Here is a 20,507-nt window from a genome sequence, read left to right as displayed (position 1 = left end):
ACTCGAGGAGCCATGTTGCCCCTAAAAGATCCAATCTGCCCTCACTCAAGGAGAGGGAGTGCATTAAAAGGGCCATTTGCTTGGGCAAATATGAATCCATGCACAAGCTCTTTGGCCAGAGCATACAGTTGGATTGAAATGCCACAAAAACTCCTGTTTACGCAATGCACTGCATTTAGGGGTTCCGAATACCTGGTGTTTCCAGTGATCTTTATCTAATTATGAAACCCACCCCACTGCAAGCGTAACTTGTGTTATTTGCAAACCAACCTCGCAGAGCTGCATTGACATGTTTCGTCCAAGTTCATTAAAGCGATCCAGCACTTGGAATATCCAGAAACAATAAACAGTTTGTATATAGTGACTAATAGGCCTGTATGAATTTCTCCTTAGCTAATCTACCAGGTCAAAATCTCTTATTACTCAACTCTACTTGCGTTTGAAAGATATTTGCTACAAATGTAGGTTTTAAAAGGGTTTAAGTGCTAGCGATGTTCAAAACATTTGGTGGCTTGTTTGGGAGGAGAGTTTATTTTTGGGGTATTAAATTGGGTCTTGATAATGGCAGGCTTCAGAAGTACATAATACGGTAAAATGTTTGGACTCCGTGTATTGTTTCTCTCGAGCTATTGTAGTTAGGACCTCCAGAAAGGCACCCACAAAATGAATAGATTGTACATAAATGTTCTCCATGTATGTTGAGCTGGGGCCTTCCATATAGAGCTTGTAGCCATTGTCTTGTTGAGTTTGATATCAGGCATAAAATGCAAAAAAGATACATTTAACAAAACCAAGACAAAAAAATGCAGTCACTTTTCTCCGTTATTGCCTTGTGCAAACCATATCTAAAAGGAGGCCAAAATGGCTGTAGAGGAATCACCATGATTGTCTTTATTGAATAAAAAACAAGAATGGGAGAATATCTTGAGAGAATAGTGAGCCCACTGGGTTTCCCAACGCTGGGCTTTAGTCCGTCCTCTGGAGGGGACTAAGGGTGTTTTATTCTCTATGTGACATGTGATCAAGGGCACAGCTCTCACAAAAGGCCCCATCGCAAGGAAAGGCAAACAGCAAGGGTTGAAATGGCCATGCCATAGGCTTATGCTTGATATTATTAGCAAAAACCTTGAAAAAAGCACACAATTGAAAAATGAGTCACTCAATAGTGGTCAAGACCATGTCACACAAATAAGGAGAAAGCCTAGATTTAATGTTAAAGTCTAGTTTACTGAGATCAGGCACACCATCTTTGGCACAGAGAGGGATTGCTTTTAGTGCCTATGGTGCCACCTTATTTACACTTTTCGTTAATTGGTTCAAAGGCCATCAATGCATCTACACATGTGTGTGTGTTTTCCCAGTGCAAACCTCACAGTATCACCTACAAGACCAGGCAGGTTTCATTGCTAATTGCTAATGGCACATTTTTAATCACCTGCAACTATTTTCTGCATTTCTTATTCATAATAAGTTTATTCGGATACAAAAATCATCCATGGAACATACAATCAACATAGTAAGATAAAATATATCATATCACAAATACAATTTAAATATAAATCGCCTAAAAATACAATATCTTAAAATAATAGATCATATTTACAGAGGGCAATAAAAGTTCTATAAAACAATCTTATTTCATCTTCAAACTAGAGTAATCCTTTCCCCTTTCTTGTATTAAAAAAAAGGTTGGACGGCCCCAGCTTCCTCCTTGCAGTTGGTCAACAGAAAGTACAGTAACACAGGTCTGCATCGTCTTATGCCAGATGTGAACAAAGTTTCCAACAGTTCCCTTTTTCTCTTAAATCCCGATATATAGTACAAAAAAATAAAAAGTGCAGTAGGGATGCTACCGTATTTAGACAGAAAGGGCAACGGCAAAAAACCAAGTCCTTTCCTTTCAAGAGCCCTGTTATTGACTCTTACTGAAAGAGATTAAATCTTGCTCTTGTTTTAAAAAAACGATGTTTACAATTTGAACACCATAATAAATAAGGCTGCATGCCTACTCCTAAACGTACAATGGAATGTGCCCGGATTCTTACATTTTTGGAGTTTCTCATTCTCTCTGTTAAAATATATCCCCTGCAGTAATAAACACTTTGCAAGATTTGGCATATTTTTCGGACAAAATACGAATCCACACAACTTTCTTGATTTTCTTTAGCCGGGTAACCCCATATGATTAAGTACTCTCCAGCAGGTTATGCACTAATAATCTAGAAAATGTTGCCTGCTATAGACTATAGTTTTGCCCGCTAGGACTTACATATGATATCAGCTGGTTGACATGCCAGTTGTTTCATTAGCTGACGCAGTCGGCCTACTGCTTTGGCCATTTTACACACCTGCTTTGTAACATGCCAATTCCCTTTAAACTCTTAATTAAAGCAGACTTCCAGATTATCAAATTATTTGACGTTTGCTCAGTGCATCTGATAAAAAAGAAATATATATTTTCTACTACCATAACAGCCAATATGTAAGACAATTTACCAATGTACATTTTTAACATCCAGTCTTTCATAAAGGCGCTATTTCCATCAATTAACATGTGTAAACCTTTGGGGATTCTTGCTATTGAAACCATATCATCGGCATACACCAACATTAGCATGTGATCCATGTGAGGGCACATCAGTTGACATGTTTTTTAAAAACAATTTCAGACCATTGGTGGAAAGATTAAATAAAAGTGGGGCGAGGGCACAAGCCTGCCTAACCCCTCTCTTGAGTTAAATCGGCGTTGTACACTTGCCCCCTATGTCATACCTACATTAACAGCTCAGTTTTCTAATGGATAGGAATGATTTGTTTTAAGCGACCCCTAGGGATACCCAACGCATTTAAGATTGTTCACATCCATTGTTGCTCGACCAAGTCGATTGCTGTGGACAAATCCATAAAGGCCAAATAGATTGGGGAGTCCTACAGAATTACATATTTTTAAATAACAAAATAAAGGTTTAAAGCTTGATTAACTGCACACAAACCCTCCCTGAATCCCAGCTGTACATGAGCCCATATACTTTCTTTTAATCTATTACAATAGTCCAAGATAGAATAGGCATCCAAAAATCTTTGATGATCCATCGAGCAATGATATCGTATGGCATGAGTTAGGTTCAAATGTGTCATCCTTTCTGTATAACAAGAAAATTATTGCTTGGTTTCATCCGTGAGGGAAATGAAAAGTGAATTTTATTCTATTAAATACTGGTCTATCCAGGCCTGCACTTGTACATTAGATTCCTGCATAAGCATGGGTATGAATCCATGTGTATGGTTTACACACAGATTCATACCCTAGGCCACTAGCTGCCAAAAATGTGCATGAGTTCAAAGTACTTGCAGCTTCTGCAATCTCTTCCCCCTTGGCTATCCCCAGTTCGTCTTTAGCATTTTGAAAGGCGTGTGCATAAGATTTCCTTTTCATTCGTATCAGGTCAGCATTATCTTGGTTAAATCTCAATGCTGCCCATAGCTCACTCCTAGTAGTCCGAAGCTGTTCATTAAACAAACCTGCACTCTTTAAGTGACACATCTTCTTGATGCCACTTTTTGTAACAGGAGTTGAGGCCTTTCGTAAGAAGATTCCAAAAGCCTCCAAATGGATTGGAAAGATGATAACTTTCATCACAAATGATCACCTCAAGATCCTCTACGAGATTCCAATCGTTTGCTGTAACCATGAAGTAATCAATTAACGATGACACATGATGGCCAATAAACGTTTGCTTGCCTGGACGGTCAGAAATGGTACATAGGCCATTATTTTTCAGAAAAGTGTCAAAGTCCAAAGCTTGATTGGCCAACTTCACAAATAATAAATTAGGCACTGGGATTCCCAATGCTAGTGATTCTTATCGGTCCACCAGGTTGTCTCATAAGCCTGAACCCAGTTTTATGTTAAAATCTCCTCCCTTGATGATAAAAAGGGAGTGTTCCGGATGAGTTATCACACAGCCATAGGAGAAAATCTTGCAGCACATTAACTCGATTGTCCCCTTTCTTTGCCTTTGCATTGTAGAAATCAAGACTAACCATTTCAAATTCCACAATTACCCTGATTCTTTTCATAATTAGTTCACCAGAAATTATTTTAGTGGCCATTACTTCCAGTGACAAACCAGTAGAGATATATACTGGCAGACCATCTGAATTTTGTCCCATCAATGTGGATGTTGCTGGCACGTGAAATAAGCTGAAACCATCTATTGAGGGTGCTTCCAGGACCCAGGATTCCTGAAGGAATATTAGGCCCCAACCCTCTATGAACTGCTCCCAATCAAGTCCATTCATTTTCCCTCAAAGACCAGCAATTTTTAATAAAAGACATCTCAGATGTAATACCCCCCACACCTCTACATTCTCAGAATATTGCCTTAATGGAAGTGCTGCAATCCTAACTAACTGTGTAGGTAGCACTCGTGGTATGTGCATGAATGCCTGTGCCAGACTTTATTATATTAGTTACTGTAATGATGATGAACAGACTTTCTATATTTTCTGTTAAAACTCCCCTGATGACTTGACAGTAAATATCATGGGTTTTGCCATCGCTGGCCCTACACTATTCCCTAGTATCTTCATTATTCTTCAGTGTCCTAGATGAATTGATACTATTCATAGTTACACTTACCTCCAAATAAGCATTTAATTGGCCTATGCTCAGTGATAAGGATTTAGTCGCTAAATTAGGCGCTGCAACTCCCAAATTTCTAGCTTTGTTCGTTTAGTTAGAACTAGCAACATCAAATGCACAAAACATTCAGAGCCCTACTTTTCAAAAAGAGCCTCACGCTTGTATCCCAGCTTTATCTATGAATGTTGCCTCACTAGGAGAAACCACCACCAAACAGGCTAATTGGTTCAGTACCATGCCTGCTTGGGACCAGTGTGCAGTTCTTCAGTTACTTTTGTAAGTCATTCTATACCCGAACTCATAAACGGAAGCCACACCTCCCTCGGTATAGTGACAGAATAGTTAGGCTTAACTCCAGGAGGGTGAAGTAGGCTGGCACAAAGGAACAATTATTCCAACCACTTATCCAGAGAAAACACATCACACTGGTATACTGTAAAATATGCACCTTTTTTAGATCACACTTTCTCTATTAGTTAAAGGTACTTTAAGTAGACATAACACACAGTAATAATACCTGTTGCATGTATAAAAACAATAAATTGCCATAAAGACTGCTCACCCCAATACTGAAATGTAAGCCCCACTACCCAGTGATATGCACAAACATGTAGTGATATGGGGAATGAAAAGTGAGCCAGAGATGAGAATAAACTGTAATAATAGTAAAACAGGATCCCAATTGCCAACACCAGAAAAGTCACAGTATTTATAGGCCTCTAGGACTATTGGGAAAATACAAATCTGCCTCTCACAGTCAATGTAGAGCCTAGAGAGTAGAAAATAATTTTAACACAGAGGTCACCAAATGAAAGAATGACTTCGTTTAGACTAATGGCACCAACTGTACATGGTCTTTAGACCGCATTTCCTGGCCGCCTCTTAAAAAGACGGCCCAAGAAGCAACAGAAGAGGGAAGTGGCAGGCGCCAGCGAGGAGCATGTAAGTGTGTTGAGGTGTGAGAGCTCACCTCCTAAGTCCCTCAGGTTTTACATGGACAAATACCTCTCCTCCAAGACACACACAGCTAAGAAAATTCAGACAGTTTGGTATCAGCTCTCCCTCCTGCGGAAAGTCAAGCCCTTCCTCCCTTTGGACAGCTTTAGGTCCACCGTACAAGTACTGGTCCTATCCCACCTAGATGGGGCAATGCACTCCTCAAAGGCCTCTGGTCATCCTCCCTTGTGCCCCTGCGAAGTGTCCTATATGTGGCTGCACGCCTCACCTAGGGTCTATGCAGATACAACCACATCACCCCGGCTCTCATCGACCTTCACTGGCTCCCACAGCATGCACAAATCACCTTCAAGTCTTGCTGCATCATCTCTCAGACAGTCGCACTCAAGTCACCCAGCTACCTTGCGGAGAAACTCAGCACCTTCGGCAGACAGCGCACCACCAGAAGCCAGGACACATGCAAACTTGAAAGGACTAGAAAACAAGCCTTCTCTGCCTATGTCCCAAGACTATGTAACCTCCTCCCCGTGAGCATCAGACTCGCCCCATGCTCCTACAAATCAGAAAAGAACTCAGTACCCACCTCTTCAAGGAATCTCTCCCCCTCAACACCTAGGCCTTCACATCGTCCCTTGCGCCCCTCACTCGCTAGATGCTGCCTGCCCCTCTCCTGCCCGCGACCCGGTACAGCTGTAGCCCTCCTATGTGCCCCTCTGTATCCCATCCACGCTGTATATCTGTTCTGTTGTTACCTCTGAAAAGCACTCTTTTATGCATCTGTACTGTTGTATACCTCTGTAAAGCGCGCTGTTATGTATCTGTATTGATGTATATCTCTGTAAAGTGCTGTGTTGCTTCTTGAAGCTAGGTTCGTGCTCAGTAAATACCATAATAATAATAATAATAATAATAATAATACAAGTGTGTGGAGGGGTGAGAGGGTGAAGGGGAATCTGGGATGAGGGACGGGGGATCCGTGTTTATTACAGGCATGGTGGGTGAGTATTGGGGGCCTGATGGTCAGGATGTGTCGGGGAAGGGGGGAGGTGAGCCGAGGTAGCGGTGCAGAAGTGGAATCGGGAGTCAAACTCCTCCCGCCGATGGAATGAAAATCCCTTCTTTTGGAGGTTGCACCGGGACAGCCTAAAAGGGTGGTCTTTTGAAGGAAAAGCCTCTGTTGGGTGGGGTTTTAACCTAAACAGACAATTAAGTGTCCACAATTGTGGAACATTCGCATTCCCTGCACACCTGTTGTACTGTGTAACAGTCAAATATTGAAAGAAAATCAAGTAAATGATCAGTTGAAATCTTCAGAAGCCAGTATTCTCCAGAATCAATTGTTTTCAGTTAAATCAAAGTCTTAATCAGATTTTTTTTTTAAAGAACAAAATCAACAACAAGAGTAAATCATCAGCTCTATGGGTTTCGGTAGAGTTCCCTTCATCAGGAGCAATCAATCAATAATTTCTTCATGCGCATATCTATCAGCACAGTAATCTACAAACTCAACAGAGAATGATCTACTTTAGAAGGGTTAATTACAAGTTAAATAGGCGCAATAAGTCTGTCATGGTATATCTCGTAATCATTCACCCGGTGTAGGTCAGAGTCAGACAGTCCAAGCTGTTCACGCTTATTTCAAAATGCATAGTGGTGACATATTCTCAGGCGGGAATATCCAGACTAGTGGGTAAAAGAATGGAATGGATAACATTAGCTAGGTCCTGCAAACTATATGCAAGACTTGTGGAAGTAAATAGCAGAGCAGAACGTTCTTACCTTCAAAGAAGGTCATAGGAAATAATCTCAGGTGAATGATATGATATGACATTTATAACGCGCCTATAGACAAATGTTTCAAGGCGCGATGAGGCAAGGGAGTGGAACAAAGTGAAGACAAACAACGATCCTACTAGGCCAGGTGTCATTCAGGTCGCGCAAGTGCGTGGGCACGGACAGTGCAATACATGGGAATAGATAATAACAATAAGTAAAGTAACGGCCAGCATGTGGCAAGTGCATGGGTAAGTGCAGACAGCTGGTGTCAAGTGCTGGTAGGGGGACTGTAGGGATACAGAAACAGTCCCCAAGTGCTGGGGTTGCCAGGCGGGCAGTGCATGTGTGTGACGCTGGCGGGGGAGGGACCTGGGCCCTAGATCAGAGGGTGTCCAGGTAGCCAGGGCAGTTCAGGTTACAGCCAGGAGGTCAGCAGAGGAGAGGAGGAGAAAAAAGCAGACGCAAAGAGAAAGGTTTTGAGGTGCTTCCAGAACCGGAGATGCTTCTCCTCAAGTTTAAGGGAGGCAGGGAGGCTGTTCCAGAGCGAGGCACCAGCTGAGGAAAGAGATCTACCAACAACTCGTTGCTTGGAGAAGCGACTGACCCGGAGGGAGTGGAGGCGGATGAGCGAAGAGCTCGAGAAGGAAGATATTTAGGAAGAGAGAGTTGGAGGCATTGAGACCCTAGGCCCCAGAAGGCCTTGTGGACGATGCAGAGGGTTTTGAACTTAATCCTCGGAGCCAGCGCAGAGATTTCAGTCCTGGAGAGATACGATCCCTGGGCTTGAGGCCAAGGACAAGTCTTGCAGTCCTGTTCTGGATGAGTTGCAAAGAGCGAAGAGTAGAGGCAGGCAGATTTAGAAAGAGGCTGTTGAAGTAATCCAGCCTTGAGAGAACCATGGCTCTGGAGACAGTGAGCTTCTGGGGAAGGAGAGAAAAGGAAGAATACCTCTGAGGAGGTGCAGTTGGTAGTGTGACTTCTTAGATGCGTCAGAGATGTGAGGAGAGAAGGAGAGTGTGGGGTCGAAGATGACCCCGAGGTTTTTAGCCTTGCAGGTGGGAGCAGGAAGAGGGCCAAGAGAGGCCGGCCAGAGAGCTACAAGAAAGGAGGGAGCGGGTGTGCTGTTGAGGAGAATCTCAGTCTTACTTGCATTAAGGCAGAGGTCATTGGCGGCACACCACTCCTGGAGAGCAGACAGACAGTCAGAGATGAGGGAAGTAGAGCAGGAGGCCGAGGGTAGCCTGAAAATGAGCTGGGTGTCACCCGCATAGCACTGAAAGTTGGGGCAGAGAGCGGTGATGCGGTGGGCAAGGAGTGCCAGTTATTAGTTGAACAGCCAGGGAGAGAGGTTGGACCCCTGGGGGACGCCACATGTAGAGAAAAAGATAGTGGAGAGGAAGGACCCAAGTTGAACCTGGGAGGGACAGTCAGAGAGCAAAGAAGTCAGCCACGCCAGAGCCTGACCAGTAATACCCAGATTATCATGGAGACGGTTGAGCAGGATGGCATGCATGGTTGACAGTGTCAAAGGCAGAAGGGAGATCAAGCAGGATGAGGACGCAAGGGGTGTTAGAGTCAAGGTTGGAGAGCAGATCTTCACAGATGTTCAGGAGAACAGTTTCCGTGCTTCTGGCAGCTCTGAAGCCAGACTGATGGTCATGAAGACAACCAACAGATTCAGTGTGGAGATTAAACTGGGAGATGGCCAGTTTCTCCAGGAGCTTGCCCAGGAAGAGAGTGATGGAGATTGGGCGATAGTTAGACGGGCAGGAGGGGTCGGCAGAGGGTTTCTTAAGAAGAGGGTGCACAAGGGAGTGCTTTAGTGGGGATGGGAAGACTACAGTGGCGAAGGAGTTATTGCAGAAATCAGCCAGGGCAGGAACCAGGGAGTCGATGTGGTCCTTGATAGTTTTGGAGGAACAGGGGTGAACCTGTTTTGACGAGACTTTCATAGATCAGACTTGTCTAGAAACCTCATCAGCGAAGAACAGGGGTAAGGCAGAGAAGGAGGGATGAGAGGTGGCTGCAGAAGGGCCAGAGTTAGAGCAGGGAGTAGAGGGAGGGAAGGGGTAGGAGGAGAGTGAGGACAGGATGTCCTGAGTTTTAGAGATGAAGTGAGAAGCCAGTGCCCTGCAGAGGGCCTGGGAAGGGACAGCAGAGGTAAAGACTGCGGCAGGATTGGCTAGTTACTTGCAGATTTTAAAGAGTTTAGCCGAGTTGTTAGATGCCACGGAGACGCAGACTTGGACATGAGCTCTCTTCTTGGTTAGGACAGAGAGCCGGTATTGCCTTTGGAGCAGGCGGCAGGCCAGTTTGTCAGTGGATGTACATGAAGCACGCCATTTCCTCTCGGCCACCCTAAACCTGCGTTTTAGGGTGACGAGGTCTGAGTCGTGACGAGGTCTGAATGCTTAACCTAGAACCGCACCAATCATTACACTTCAAGATAAAAACAGATACAGTGTTACCAGACATTGTTATATTGTAATCTGGCATTCACATTAGCAGAATTGGAATACATGATTTTAAAAATATAGAAAACATCACCGGTGTAATCTAACATTCTAGTGTTCGGTCTACCACTTACTGGGACTCTATGCAGGAAAAATGTCCAGGGGAAGGTAAGTCCCTCTACAAGAGTATTTGGTGAGTCAAATTTTCCCCATACAAATCAGAGGGACAAAATCAATAGGCAGATCTGCTTGTATGGGGGAAAGGAAGGAAAGTCCCAGTTCTACCCAGCAGGTGAAGGTGCGGATCTGTCAGCAAACAACTCTTGGGAATGACAAAGGTGTCTCTTAGAAAGAGCTCCAGAAGCAGGTGTGTGATCCAGCAGCCCTAGAGGAGATGCAGCACAGCAGGATGAACCCCAGTGGGAATATGCTAATAAGATCCGTCTGCAAAACAAGTCTCGACCACAGACAATGGGGACCCTTGAATGTAAGTATCAAGAATAATCCACCAATTCAGGGTCCAGAGGTAGGTTCTTACATTGATGCTTTCCAGAAAATCAGTCAAGGAAACTCGAAACATCCCGGTGAGTACAAGGCCTTGTTTCCTGGTACAGTTTGCAGGATCTAAACAGCCACGGACTTGAACCCCAGACCAAGGACCACCCAGACGATGGAAAATAAGGACAATCACCTTTAGTAGGAGTGGGACCCTCAAGCCAGAAGCAGAAACAGCAGCCAGGATGAGTCCAGAAAGGCAGGAGAATCCAGCAAAACAGATTAAGGCGGCTCGAGGAACAAAGGAAGGCAGCACCTCACGAGCAAACAGTCCCACGACAAAGATTACAGTAGAGTACAGAAGAGCAGATGAGGTTGGGTACTGAGATTCCAATACCCTTCCAGGTGATGGCAGCTTTCTATACCAAGGCGGAATGGCCACAGTTATAGAACGGGAAGAAGGTAGTAAAACAGCCAGCAGATGGTCCCAGGATAAAAGGCCTAGCCCAGCCAACAAGGGAGGCGAGCAGGAAAATGGAAGAGGCCTGGGAAGGATGTCCAGCAGCCAAAAATGGCAACTAGCGATAAGACCAGGAAACAGGGTGCAGGTAGTATGGCCAGATCTGATACTTAAAATGCAGCAGCAGTCCAAAAATGGCAGAGGTCCTCCACCAGTTAAGTACCTACCTGCTTTCCATGAAAGTCCGAACAGAAATTAGTGTAGGCTAATTGTCTCCCCTGTATATACCCACCCATATACGGGCTGGCATAGGCCAGCCCACCAATCACACCTGTGGCTAAAACAAAGGGTTAGATTGCCAGCCAATCTGGTTGGCCCATAAAAGTGCCAATCACTGTAGACCACCCGGACGGGATGTGAAGTGGCCAGCCAGTGCCAGGAACTGGTCTAGCCCAGTTCAAACCATTGGTTCAAACCAGGGTGGAAGGCTGGGGTCACAAAGAGTTCACATGTGCAGTGCGGCCATATTAGTTCCTTAACAAGGGCAGCCCCTAAAACGAAAGGGCTGTGAGAGCAGGACTAAAACAAATACATCTATACCCCAATGGCTCCCACAAAGGTACATTGGATTACCAATGCAGTAAATCGGCCTTGGTAAAGCCAAAGCTAAATTGCAGCTGCAACTATCGTACTCCATAAAACCAAGGTAGGGTGATGTAATGACTGTAGGGATAAAAAAAGGGCGTACTTAAAGAGCACCCCTGTCGCAGGAACCTTATGAGCGACCTTGGGACAATATACTGTTAACGACTCAAAAAGGTTTGTAATGGCATGAGGGGGTCAGTAAAAGTCACTCTTAATCACCAAAATAGGCTATTGATACAAAACACATTAAGAGAAATTGGAAAAAGTTAAGCGGACCCTAAAAAGGAGCTACAAAATTTCTGAAAATGTAATTCCACCATTACACTATCCAATACTATTAATAAGCCAAAATGGTTTACCTTGCCAATGATTGTTTTTAACAGGACTCCGGTGCAAGCAACAGGTATAAATCAAGTGTCTGAAGGCACACTTGGTTAAGATTTTTTTATTTTTACAATAGTAGCACATTTATAGCTGCAATTAAGCCATTAACTCTGAGCAGACTGCTTAGAAATAACACTGGCAGGACAATATTTTATGTTACTGCTTTATAGAGATCTCAGGAGGCTGTGTTTTCGGTGGGGGTTAGTGGGGTAGGTAATGGGTGTATTACAAGGATATATTTTTAGCTTATAGGTCAATATCCTAAACTACAAAATTTAAATGTACATAAGGGTCACTTATACTGTGTTTTGATCTGTGTGGCAACGATGGCGAGGTGGGGCCATCCCACTCCGTTTGGCTGTCCCCGGACAGTACATTGTTTTTCCTGCAGTGAAGGGAAGTGTTTAGGCTTCCCTTAACTGCAGGAAAAGCACGTTGTAAATCGTTTGTGGAATTTGTACAGTTCTTACCTCCCCCTCTGGGGTGTGAGCGAAAATCAGAGGTAGTTTATGAGGTATCTTGTTGTATTTACTACATGCTGTATTCCAAGGAATGTTGCATGCATTAAGAACCCAACACCTTGTAATCAGGCAGAGTGGTAAAACGGGCAGTATTGGAAATTATGTTCTTTTTTACAGTTACTTCCTAATTTGAAGTTAGACCTATAGTGAACTGTGGTGCTAGGTCCAATGATCTTTAACGTGTAATATTTGGTTGCAGGAATCTATTTGTTTTATTTTGACCCTTCTCTTGCTCCATCTCCCTCACTTCTCCTTTGGCTTTCCATCTGCACGTTTCTCTTCTCCTCCAGGTCTTGCGCCTGGCAACTATTTGTGGTTTGCGGGAAATAAGTTAGAAATAAAAGTTATGAGACCATACTACCCTATATAGAATTCCTGACAAATATAAAAAAGACAGAGTTAGAATAACTACAAAAATTAGGAACAATGTAAGAAAAGCGGCAGGGCTGAGAGGATAGCTCATGGGTAATGCCTTTGTCTTGGAAGCAAAATAACTCAGCGAAACACATGTTCGAATCCCGATCTCTCTCTTATAGACAGCTCTCCAGTGTTTAGTTTGTAATAAACAATTAATTATAATTTTGTAAAATTATACATTCACGAGTTGAAAATGGTACATAAAAGATGTAAAGGTGGCATTTCTGTGCATCTACAGTTCCGAATTGCTAAATCAATAACTACCCAATCTTACATGTTTAAAACAAAAATACATACGTTTAGACTGAGTTTATAAGAGCATTGCTGGGGTTATTTTCCGGATGAAGCAGATTGGAAAAAAATTACAGGAAATGTGTTTCCAGCTACTTTTTCCGATCTGCTTCTTTTTGGTGCTTTTATAAGGCAGAGTTGGGGAGTAGAATGAACATACCATGTTCTTCTCTGTTTCTCACTGCGCCATTCAAATGTGGAGTAAGAAATGGAGGCGCACATGGTGTTGCATTAGCTCCAGCATGCATTTTCATGCGTGTGGTAATGCAATGGCTCCCTTTGAAATCTGCGTGAATTTGCCACCTGGTAAAATCAGACAGATTCCATAGGAATCCATTGTAAATGCCTCCTGCAATCGTTCATTGGGGGATGCATGTACACTTGTCTAGTGTAAAAGTGAAGAGTAAAGGCGATTTTGCCTATGTTTTAGTCCTATGTTTGAATCCTCAATTTTTCACAATGTATTGGAAATGAGGGATATTGCGCATATGGCAACTTTTGCGCATAAGTGAAAATGAAGGCAGTCTTCAACGTGCATTATATGATTTAATTCAAAGTGACCCACACGGGCAGAGGTTCATTTTAATAAATAAAGAAATAAAAATCAATATAAATCAGTAATTGCATTGGAGGGACCAATGTCTCCTCCATGCACTTTTGCTCATTTCCAGATTGGAGTGGACCATCAAAAAGTAAAATGCAGGGAGAATCGCCTTTGCTCTTCACTTTTGAAAAAAGTCTAAATGCCACCTGCAAATTATGTTTTACAGATAGCATTTACGCTGCTCTGACCTGGTGGTCAAGACAGGTGGATTCTGTAGGAATCCTTTGGTGTTCCACCAGCCTGAAAATATATGCTAGCAGAAGATCATATGCAGAGTGTGAATGCACAGCAGAAACGTATACCTCGTACTATGCCTCCCGCCACCTTCAAATAGAAGGGAAATTCCCTGCTGCATTAAAGCAAGTTGTAAACAGCTTATGGGTCGGTTTTATGGCATACTTTTTTAAAATATATTTTTTAATGAATTTAAGTAGAATTCGGAGTAAAACATATTATCCAATAGTACGAACAAAACATATATCACCTTTTACATAAAACTTTACTTTTCAGAGCACATTAGTTCCCTTCATTACCATTCAATATCCCTCGAAAGTCCCCCCAACATAGAGCATTTATTTTCATCTAAAACATCTATTAAACCACATGACTATATAGGTTATGTTGTCCACATATTCAACTCCTCAGAGCAGGCTTCATACCTCACAGTGGTTTCAGATTCTGAGAAGTGGTTACAATATTCAACAATTGTCCCCAATCCAAAACAATGCCCCCTTCAAATTCCAGTTCAACACTATTTCCTCAATATCTTAATCTCCGCCAAACCCCACCTTTTAATATCCACCACCCAATGTTGGAGAAGAGGTCCCCTCGAGTTTTTCAACATTATCGAAATCCTCCTTTTTGCTAATGACAACTGCATTATTGTTTTCGTATTTTTTGCCTTCCCAAACATGCATGTCCTGGGTTTACATTCCATTGAACTATGAAGCAAAATATTATGCTCCTATGTCCCGTCCCCTTTCCTCCATACTTTTGTGACATTCCATCCTGTGGGACGGGACCGAAACACTTTGTCAAAAAGAATCAAATTGAAAATATGTCCTTCTTCTCTTTTTACGCAGCGTACCGCACACGGCCGTAACCCCACCCTCCTTGCTCCGCTCCACGCATCGCACTTCAATCCTTTTCTCCGGGCGGTCGGGGCTGGACGCACTTGCATCACCGGGAAGACCTTTTTTCCTTCCCGTTGTCCTTCTCTCCTGCTCCGCTTCTGCGGTCGCGTAGTATCTGTCTATGCCGGATCATTTGGGATTTGCTACTTATTCCTCTTGCGAACGTCGCTTCGCTAGGGCGGATCCCCATTCTCTCTGCTTGGAGTATCTGGGACCGGATCACTGTTGGGATTTGTGTTTCTTCTGTGACTCCCTTTCGGTCTGGGCACTTCAGCGTCGTTTCGTCAGTGGGAGGAGATCTTCCAGAAGGTTCCTACATCGCATTTCCAACTCTTCATCCACGGAAAGAAGAGACGCCCGGAAAGTTACTTTTCTTCCAGGTCCGGGAGGGGCTTCAAAAGCTCTGCTACCAGGGTTTTCCCTGAGGTGCCTCGCAGGCCTCATAGGCGTACCAGGGTTTTCTCAGAGGGTTTCCGCGAGGGGTCTGCCTATACCGGATCACGATCCGAGGTTCACCGATTAGGTGCTAATAGCCAGCATAGTCGTGCTGAGGCGTTGGGTACCAGAGCTCGCTCCGAGTTATCCTTCTCAGGAGCTTCCCACACAGACACCGGGATCCGCCCTGAGGCCTCTGTTGAGGCTTTCTCTACCGAACTACAGTTCGAGACCCCTCTCGGGGGAGCTATTAAGACCAGACTCTGTTTCGAGGTTCCTCTTAGCGAGGCTAAGGTGTGTACCAACAGAACTGAGAGGCCTGTTAAGACCTTGTCTGTGAGGTGGATTCCTCAACTTTCCTGCGCTCGTGGAGTCACCGGTTCTGTTGAGGGGGCACAGGGAGAGGTCGTCGACCGTAACTCCTCTGTTACTGGCATTGCCGAGGTTCCTCTTTTGGAGGCTAAATCAAGGGACAGCATGTCCAGTAAACACCCAAAGCCCCATAGTACTGTCTCTGCCGAGGATCCTTGTGTCAAGGCAAATATTTCAGTCAAGTCCCCTGGCCAGTCTGTGGAGTCAACTGCCTCATCTACACATGTGACACAGTTCTCCTCAGATGTTCACAAAATGGTGGGCCTTCGCGAGTGGTCTACGGTGCCCATTTTGGATTCTTCCCTCACACCCAGGCTATCGACGGCGGGTGCTGGGAATCTTCCTTTCGGTGGACAACCTTTTCCACGCGACAGTGTGAATCCTTTCCGCCCTTCCTATGACTGGCGTGCTCGGGTGCCACTAACTCATTCGGTCTCGCTTCCTCCTACATCTACTCCATTGGTCTATGTAGACCCGGTTGGTGGCGGGCCCTCTTGGCAGCCCTCCTCACTACGTTCGTGGGGTTATGCTCCTCATGAGAGGCCTCTGCCCACTCCAGCGCCTAAGGCCTCGAAAGAGGATGCCTTTTTTGGGAAATGTCATAGTCTAATGACCTCTGATCCCTTGTGGGAGTACTTCAAGGGCCTCTTTAGAGAAATCTGCCCTCAGACTCTTTTTCCTGCCCCGGCAGTTCCTCTCACAGAGCCTGTTGCTCTGGCAGTAGCACCTCCTCTGCCTCCCGGCCCTCGTCCGCTCTTCCGCCTCTGTCTCCTTTGTACCCGGTGGACAAGATTCCAGCAGAGCATGATGTCAATCTGATGCTGGTTGCGTCGCAGCCGGTGGATCCGGATGCTCTAGATGACCCTTTGGCAGATCAGGTCAGTGAGGACCAGCCCCGCTCTGTCCGACCGGGTACTGGACATGTCACTTCTTGACATACCAGTGCCTGAGGCACCCGCTCTGCAGGAAGGGGCGCTTTCGGGGGCGCTAACTTTGTCACCACAGGAGCGCACCGGCCTGTTCAATCAGAGGAACGTCCTGGCCGAGGCCCGCAAGGTCTGGGATAAATCCCACACCGGGCTGCACATAAATAAAAGCATTGACGCCCGTTATAGGCTTGACACCTTTAACGCCAGGCCTTTGAACAATGCAAAAGTTATACACTAGGATCTTGGAACACCAGGAGTTTTAACCACCTGTTCAACATTGCTTGGACTGCCGACCTGGACCTCATTTGTCTACAGGAGACGTGGATGTGTGAAAGACCTATTTTGGAGGGCTTCGAAATAGCCCATAATCCAGCCATCAAACAGATCAAGGGTAGACCTATGGCTGGTCTCTTGGTGGCAGTCAGGATTGCCTCAGGTCTTAGGATTGTGAATTTTGTCAACATCTCCCCCTTTATCCAGGTGGTAACGGTTGGTTTTGCAGGGGCAGCTCATAACTTGGATCCTAATCTCTGCATCATCAACCTTTATTGGAACCATGGGGCCATCGGAGCGAAATACTTCATTGACGAAGTAACAACGGCGATTGATGACCTCATGGAAACAGGTATTCAATATGAGCTGATCATCTGTGGTGACCTTAATATCGACTGTATTAGCCACCTAAATCTACCCAGCAACAAGAAGAGAGCAAACAAACTGGAACAACAATTGACAACCCAGTGGTGCCTGGAAATGGACCTAGGAGAGCTGACGACGCTTAATGGTCAAACTCCGGGGGACATTCCGGCGGCTCCTACCTGGAGAAGAGGGGACTTAAGTTCAACACTTGATTACATCTTGGTATCCGAGAAAATTCACACGAGAACCAACAGTCTCGTAGTCACAAAAATGAGTCACAGAGATCACGACATGGTGACTCTAAAATTCTCTTCATATGCTCGATCCTCCCAGGACCGATGAGCATATGCAGTCAGAACAGGAACTGGTCGTATCCGTCTAAACCTCGAGTCTAGTGAGATAGGCTATATCTTGACGGTTTTTCAATCTTCCGGAACTCTGGAGTACGATCATCTTCTGACTCAATACCAAGAACAGAAGAATAAATTAAGAAATACTCAATTTACACGCAAACACAAATTTGATCTTGAGATTTCACAACGAAAAAGGCTTCTTCGTCGGCAGCTGAGAAAGGTACGAAAATCACCTTCTACAGATGGCAGTAATCAATCACAAAAGCTCAAACGGGGCTACAAGAACTGGCTCAAGTCTTATATGGCCATTATGCTACAAAATGATGCAGAGCTTATGCTGTCAAAAATGGCGAGCTCCAACTCAGCTGACTACTGGAGACTCATAAATGATAACCTTGCACCACAACACGCCCTCCAGGCTAATCTGGTCCTAGAGTCTGAGTGGATAGCCTTCTACTCGGATCTCTTTCAAAAAGTCAAACACACTAACGAATGGGAACCTCCAAAACTAACACACTGGGAGCTTGCCTTCGACTACGACGACATCCTGCGAGTCATTAAGAGCGTGCATGACTCCAGAGCACCAGGCCCGGACGGGCTTACGAATTTCACGATCAAGCGTTAGCCAGAAAAATGGGCAGACCTCTGTGAGATGTTGTTCAATAGGATTATTAAGTGCTGTAAGACCCCTAACTCATGGAAATCTGCAGTGATTATACCAATCTTTAAAAAAGGAGACCGCAGAAATCCTAAGAACTATAGACCCATTGCACTACTTGATGTGCTGGGGAAGGTGTACGCCACCCTTCTCCAACAACAACTCCTGGAGTGGTCCACCAAATGCAACCGGGTGGATCCGAGACAGACAGGTTTTGTCAAAGGTGTGGGCTGCTGCGTTAATCTCCTACTGCTAAACCTATTGAAGATGGAAGCCCTTCGATCAAAATCTAAGATCTATCTTGCTTTAGTAGACCTATCTCAGGCATTTGACAGCATAAACAGAGATCTACTATGGGAAAAAATGACCAAGTGGAACTGTCCATCCAGCCTGTTGGCTGCCATTCGTGAACTCCACACAAACACCTCGATCAGAGTCAGGCTAGATCTCGAGGGCAATCTATCAGCTCCAATCGACACCTCTAGAGGTGTCAAACAAGGTTGCCCTCTAGCAGCAAGTATTTTCAATCTGTTTATATCAGACATTAAAGATGTCTTCAACGGGTTACCTACGTTTCCACCCAAAATTCATGGTTCTCACGTTAATTACCTAGTTTATGCGGATGACATCATTCTGCTGGACTCAACACCAATAGGATTACAACGTAAACTTACAGCTGTGGAAAAGTATCTAACAGAGAACGGCCTAAACATCAACAAGGGGAAATGCAAAATCATTGTTTTTGAGAAACTGCAAGGCTCTAAAAGAAACAGGCAGAAATTTAAATGGTACTTGGACAAAGAACCCATCGGGCTTGTGCTGAACACCACCTATTTAGGGATGCGAATAAGTGCGAGCAGAATTGATGCACCCTGGGTGGAATCAGCAAAGAGGAAAGGCCGACAATTGGCATGCCAGGCGTCCCTAATCAACAAAAAATTTGGAAAATTCTCCCTAAAACCCACAATAAACTTTTTTCAACAAAAAGTGGTTCCTTCCCTTATTTATGCTGGTGAAAATGCTTTTGGCTGTGGGAATGAAGTGTGGAACTCGCTTGAAAACATCTTTTGGTCTAAAGTTCTACACCTCCCCAAGGGGACCTCCACGGCTTGTGTAAGATATGAACTTGGGTACATCTCTATGCAAGCAAGGGTTGCCTGGAACCTTTTAAGCCTCTTCAGGAAATCTAAATTAACGAACCCGATGCCTCAAATTGCAATTCTTCACAATCCAGAGTCCGAGAAAGCTCCTACAATCCTGTACCAATGGAATGAGTTGTGTCATGAGGTTCTCAATACATATGACATCACGACACAAATACTGCTTGAAAATCCTGACGCCGCAAAATTGAAGTTGTGGAGAACCGACTGGATCCACACTTGCAATCTAAGATCGACATCACGGACAGCGCAAGAAGCCCCTGAAGAGGCGAGAGCTTATGGTTGTACTCCAGCATATTTGTCATGTTTCCCGGACCAGTGGTTGAGATCCTTATACTTGCAGTTCAGGCTCAATGTCCTGCCGACCAAGGAGCGACTCTGTTTTTGGTCCCAGTCAACTGATTCGTACCCTATGTGTCGCTTTTGTAAAACCTCAAACGAAACGCTCAAACATCTGACAATGACATGTTCCGGATTAGAACAAGAAAGAAACAGCATCTTTGGCACAGTCACAAAGAATTTTCAGTTCTTAACCCGGGACGATTGGTGGAAAGCCCTGTTTGACGGGTCAAATAGACCTGCGCTATATGCCTTGGTCTCCTTTCTTCAAGTTGTAAAAGAACGTTTACATGCCAACTCGGCTGTCTAGAAGGAGAAGTCAGTTTGATTTGTGACCCGCTGATGTAGGTGGTGACCAAAACACGTAATAGGACGCAAAGAGATGTGGTTTTGCTGTTTGTCATCCTGTTTTTTTTTTTTTTTTGATGAATGTCTCACTTTTTTTTAAAGGTTTGAAAAAACCAAATAAAAAAAAAATAGGCTTGACACCTCTGAGGAAGTAGTCTTGGGGTCATGTTCGCTCCCGTCCTCGACGGTGGTCGTGGCTGCCACTCTGCAATCCAAGCTGGCCTCTGCGACTTCCGCAGCTGCGGCTCAAGTTCTGTCCAAGGAGGACAAATTGCTCGATTCCTTGGGCGGCGAATATGAAATTGTCGAGAGATTTGGCTGACTTCCAGGAGTTCATTCCTGTTGACAGGATAGAAGACTTTAAAGGCGGCTTGTCAGACACCAGGGTATTGGCGCAGGATATGCTGCAGGCTGCTGCGCACCATGTTGACACCTCGGCTTGTGGCCTCATACTTGGGGTGGACGCCTCTCGTCAGGCTTGGCTTCATGCAAC

The 20,507-nt window shown here is 44.6% G+C and overlaps 1 protein-coding gene across 2 annotated transcripts in view; it reads left to right on the top strand.

Moving 5' to 3' along the window:
* The window catches only part of MYO15A (myosin XVA), a 3,541,761-nt gene that overhangs the window by 410,031 nt on the left and 3,111,223 nt on the right, over positions 1-20,507 (top strand). The gene's annotated exons all lie outside the window — the stretch shown is intronic.

The sequence above is a fragment of the Ambystoma mexicanum genome, chromosome 2p (assembly GCF_040938575.1).
Source record: "Ambystoma mexicanum isolate Mex_15411 chromosome 2p, UKY_AmexF1_1, whole genome shotgun sequence".
In the NCBI taxonomy this organism is placed as follows: Eukaryota; Metazoa; Chordata; class Amphibia; order Caudata; family Ambystomatidae; genus Ambystoma; species Ambystoma mexicanum.
This window is presented reverse-complemented; position numbering and strand designations above follow the sequence as displayed.